Source organism: Eucalyptus grandis, chromosome 11, assembly GCF_016545825.1.
Source record: "Eucalyptus grandis isolate ANBG69807.140 chromosome 11, ASM1654582v1, whole genome shotgun sequence".
NCBI classification, from domain to species: Eukaryota; Viridiplantae; Streptophyta; class Magnoliopsida; order Myrtales; family Myrtaceae; genus Eucalyptus; species Eucalyptus grandis.
The window spans coordinates 14757308-14761437 of record NC_052622.1 but is presented as its reverse complement, the minus strand read 5'-3'; the positions used below and the strand labels follow the sequence as shown (position 1 = coordinate 14761437).

Here is a 4130-nt window from a genome sequence, read left to right as displayed (position 1 = left end):
TCCACAATGGTAAGAAAGAATCGAGAACCATCATTATTTAGAGTATGGTATGGTCCCCATATATCAATATGAAGTAAAGAAAAAACATCAGCTGCACGACTGCTGCTTATTGGAAAGGAGGTACGCGATTGCTTTGCAAGGGGGCAAATGTGACATTGAGAATAGGGAAATAAAGAACTATGACCCATTCTAGAATGAAAAATGAAATTTTTATCATTGGTAGTCGAATTACACAATGACTGCTTATTACAAAGAAATTGATCTAGATGCTTGGCTGAACTTCTCCAGAAAAATAATCCTTCTGATAGATTACCCCATCCCATCAGTTTCCCAGTCGAAAGGGCCTGAAATTGACAACTATCAGCATTGAAGGAAACTTGACATGAATTTTCCTTACAGGCTCTAGACACAGATATAAGATTGAATTGGAACTCAGGAATATATAGGACATTTGTGAGAACAATTTGAGAACTAAGATTAACTGTCCCAGTTAGAGTGACGTGAGTAACGTTGCCGTTTGGCAATTGTACTACAATAGGGCTATCTAGTTCTTTATTAATGGCAGTAAATAATTTCTTCTCACATGCAATATGATCATCGGCTCGTAATCAACAATCCAAGTATTTCTCGATATATTGTTTATCGACATGGAGAAATACCTGTAAAACTCCCTCTCTTTGGAACTTCTAATTTTTGCAAAGGCTCGCATCAACCGCTCATATTCACCATGAGTGATGAGTTGATTCGCACGGGCCCGTCCCGTGATCGATATGCCGCTGCTGATATCTCCTTACCCCTTTTTTCGCTAGGTTTGCCATGCAACTTCCAGCAATTTTCAACAGTGTGATGGGGTCGCTTGCAAAATTCACAATACAATTTTCCCTTATTTTTTGAACTCGGCCCATAGGAATTAGGCCCATAGGAGTTCGGCCCATGAGAATTCTGCCCATTCGAATTGGACCGGGAAGAATTCGGCCCATAATTTCTCGTGAAATTCCCGCCGTTGGATCCTTTAATGATAGTGAAATCTCCACCGTCCAGATCTGAGGAGTTGCGCGCCCATCGTGAGCCGTCCGATCTAGACGCGCGATCGTGGCCGTCCGAAGAAGTCCCTTTAAAAGGCTTCTGTTCGACCGCAAACCCTAGCGCCGCATCTCCTCTCTTCTCTAGGGTTCGCGAACCCCTTTCGATCCTTGCGGCCAGGGCTAGGGTTTCTGCCCCTTTCCCTTCAGTTGAGGCGAGCCTTTGGCTTTCCTCTTGCACAGCAAGCTGGAATATACGGCCAATCGAAGGCGCAGGCTCCATGGCAAGTATCTGTGACCTGAAATGGAGGTAAGATTCGTTAAGAATGAGTAGAAAGCGAGTCGCCTTCTCTCTGTCTTTTATCGCCTTGTGTTGTTGGATAGTGGTTTCGGGCCCATCGAGTTTCTCTTCCGCTGCCTCCAGCTCATTCCAGAGGGCTGAAAGTTTGTTGAAGCACGTCGTCACAGACGTGTTTCCTTGCTTCAGTTCGGAAAGTGCTTGATGTAGTGAGAAAATCCTCGCCCGATCCAGTTTTCCATACATCTCGCGTATATTGTCCCAAAAAACTTTTGAATCCTCTGTGGGAGGCAATCCGACAGCTATTTCTGGGTTTATACAATTTCCTATCCATGTCCTGACTAACTGATTACACTTTTTCCATTGTCGCCCTAATTTCTCATCAATTGGGACCGGAATGGTGCCGTCGATGAATCCCTCCTTATCTTTTGTTATGAGGGCTCGACGGAAGTCACGCGCCCAATTTGAGTAATTCTCCGGCCCTGTGAGGGGGTTGTTGATGAGCTTCAACTCTGGGCCGTCGGCGTTGGAGACATACAGCGCGTCGCCGGGTTCTGGGCGACCCATGGCGGCCGCAAAGGGAAAAGGTATAAACCCTGTTGGAAATCCCGCATTGGTTGTAGTCTGGCTCGGATTGGTTGTAGTCTGTCCCTGATTCGAATTCCCTGGTCCGCCCGTCTGCTCAAGGCCGATGGTTGAGCCTGCCCCAGCATTGGTTGGTAGGCCTACATCGGTCTGCACGCTTTGGTAACCCGGCTGTGATGCATCTGGATTTGATCCATGAATCCATGGGTACGGCATCCACTGATAAGGATAGCCAGAGAAAGGTAACCCTGGATTGAACTGAGCCGGATTGGGTTGCCAAAGCGTGTGTTGTGCGTGAATTTGGCTTTGACTGGGTTGTTGATCAGCTGGCGGATTGATAATGGACTGAGCCGGAGATGGCGAATCATGAGGCGTCACATTACCTTCGGTAGGTGAAGTATGTGGATCTGTCATGATGAAGAGAAACTCTGCAGTAACTCTGTTTTGCAGGTTGGTTTGCAGTAACTCTGCAGTAACTCAAGAATTCTTGCCGGATGCTGTTTTGGTTTGCAAGTGGAGCAAAGACCAAGAGCAGAAGATCACGGAAGGCAATTCAAAAAACGCGGAAGCTATGTCAGAACCAGAAAGGCTCTGATACCATGAAAGAAGTCGAGAGAGAGGAATTTGAGAGAAAGAATTGTGGGAATTTTCCTCTGTATTCACTGCTTTGATTCAATGTACATTGTCCTATTGTTATAGTACAAAAGAGTGTACAAAACAGGTAACTAAATATATTACAATTTGTATCTAGTTAGATACGATACATAATTGATCTCTGAATGATATACTGGAATCTTCTTGCGTATCTTCCAACAGTTGCCTTCATTGGCGCAGGAAAACACGATGATGGACGCGAGCATCCAGCACACCGCGAAGATCACTCCGGCCTTAAGCAGCAGAAGACCCGACCCATCGTCACCACCGCGAACGCCGGCGCTCTCGAAATCGACGCAATATCTCGCGATGAATTTCCTCATCATCTCATGGAGAGAAGCAAGAATTCAACTCTACTCCTAAGGCGAGGAACATTCAATTTAAGCACTGGCCATAACGGTGATAGACCACAAAAGTCGAGGGGACAACTTCGGAGATAATTCGCTTCGGATGACTTGCTGGGAGTCGTGACGAAGGTTCTACGAAATTGCTTCTGATCGAACTTCGACATTCTTAAATTGGGGAAGTGGTGATGTCGACCTCGTGATCGTAATCTCAGAAAGAGTCGTGCACATGCCCCTGGTTGGTCCAAAACGGTAAACAAGGGAAGTTGCGGGTCAATCAAGACACTCCATGTTCGACGTGGGACGTTTTGTATTTTGGCTGATTTACCGGTCAATTATGTTTTTGGTCGAAAGGTACGGCTTTCTTAATCTTAAGTCAGCTGGTCTATGACTTAAGAGAGACGTTGTATCTTGGGAACTTTCTGGGCAATATAGTAGCTACCAAGAAATTGTTACTCCTGTCAGAGATTTATGGCACACCTTGTAATTGCTTCAACGTTGTTCGAAACTTTTGAGTGAAACTCCAATCAAGTCCTCCTGACAAAAACTGGCTTGGAATTGATGATGTGGCAATCCAGTCATCACATGCTATTTTAAGTGGTGCGTCTGCGATCTCACGTGGACAAATTTTCTCGAAACGATGCTCTTTTGCAGAACTTTTATTTTTTTTCACCTCCTCCTTTAGCCAGATCTGGCGCATCCTTCTTCGTTGGTTTCATGATTAAATCTGCAAAAGCCATTGTTGCTCATCTCCGCAAGCTGTCGCTGTTGCTCACTGAGCTCATGGCTGTCGAGCTCGATGGTTAGCTTGCAGCAACTGAAGCATAGCCGCTTCGAGCTCGGTGGCCATTGAAGGCCATGGAGATTGAAGTCGCTTCTACTGCTTCTTCTTTTCTAGGCAATTATTCATGCTTTAGTGTAAATAAAATCATCGGGAAGCTGATTGAATTTTAAGGGGTTTCAATTGTAGAAGCCGAAAAAAATTCAAGTGAGCCCACTTTTTGTAGGCTCGTAGAGTTTTAGAAATTCGTCAGTTGAGACAGTTGAAGAGTTGTTTGGCCTCATTTGAGTTGTGGCTTACAGATATGGATGATCATGCTCAAAATCTTTTGTCGTAAGTGTTCACGCTTTACTATGAAAAAAATAAATAAATAGTGGACATAAAAGGAAAAAGGAAAGAAAAAAAGAGAAAAAGAGAAGGATAATAATTGGAAAACTAAGAAAATT

The 4130-nt window shown here is 44.6% G+C and overlaps 1 long non-coding RNA gene across 1 annotated transcript; it reads left to right on the top strand.

Moving 5' to 3' along the window:
• The first annotated feature begins 1157 nt into the window (after positions 1-1157).
• Positions 1158-3411, top strand: LOC120290053. Its single transcript, XR_005547931.1, has 2 exons — positions 1158-2626; positions 2740-3411. It is a non-coding gene; the product is annotated as an uncharacterized LOC120290053 (long non-coding RNA).
• Positions 3412-4130: the final 719 nt, after the last annotated feature.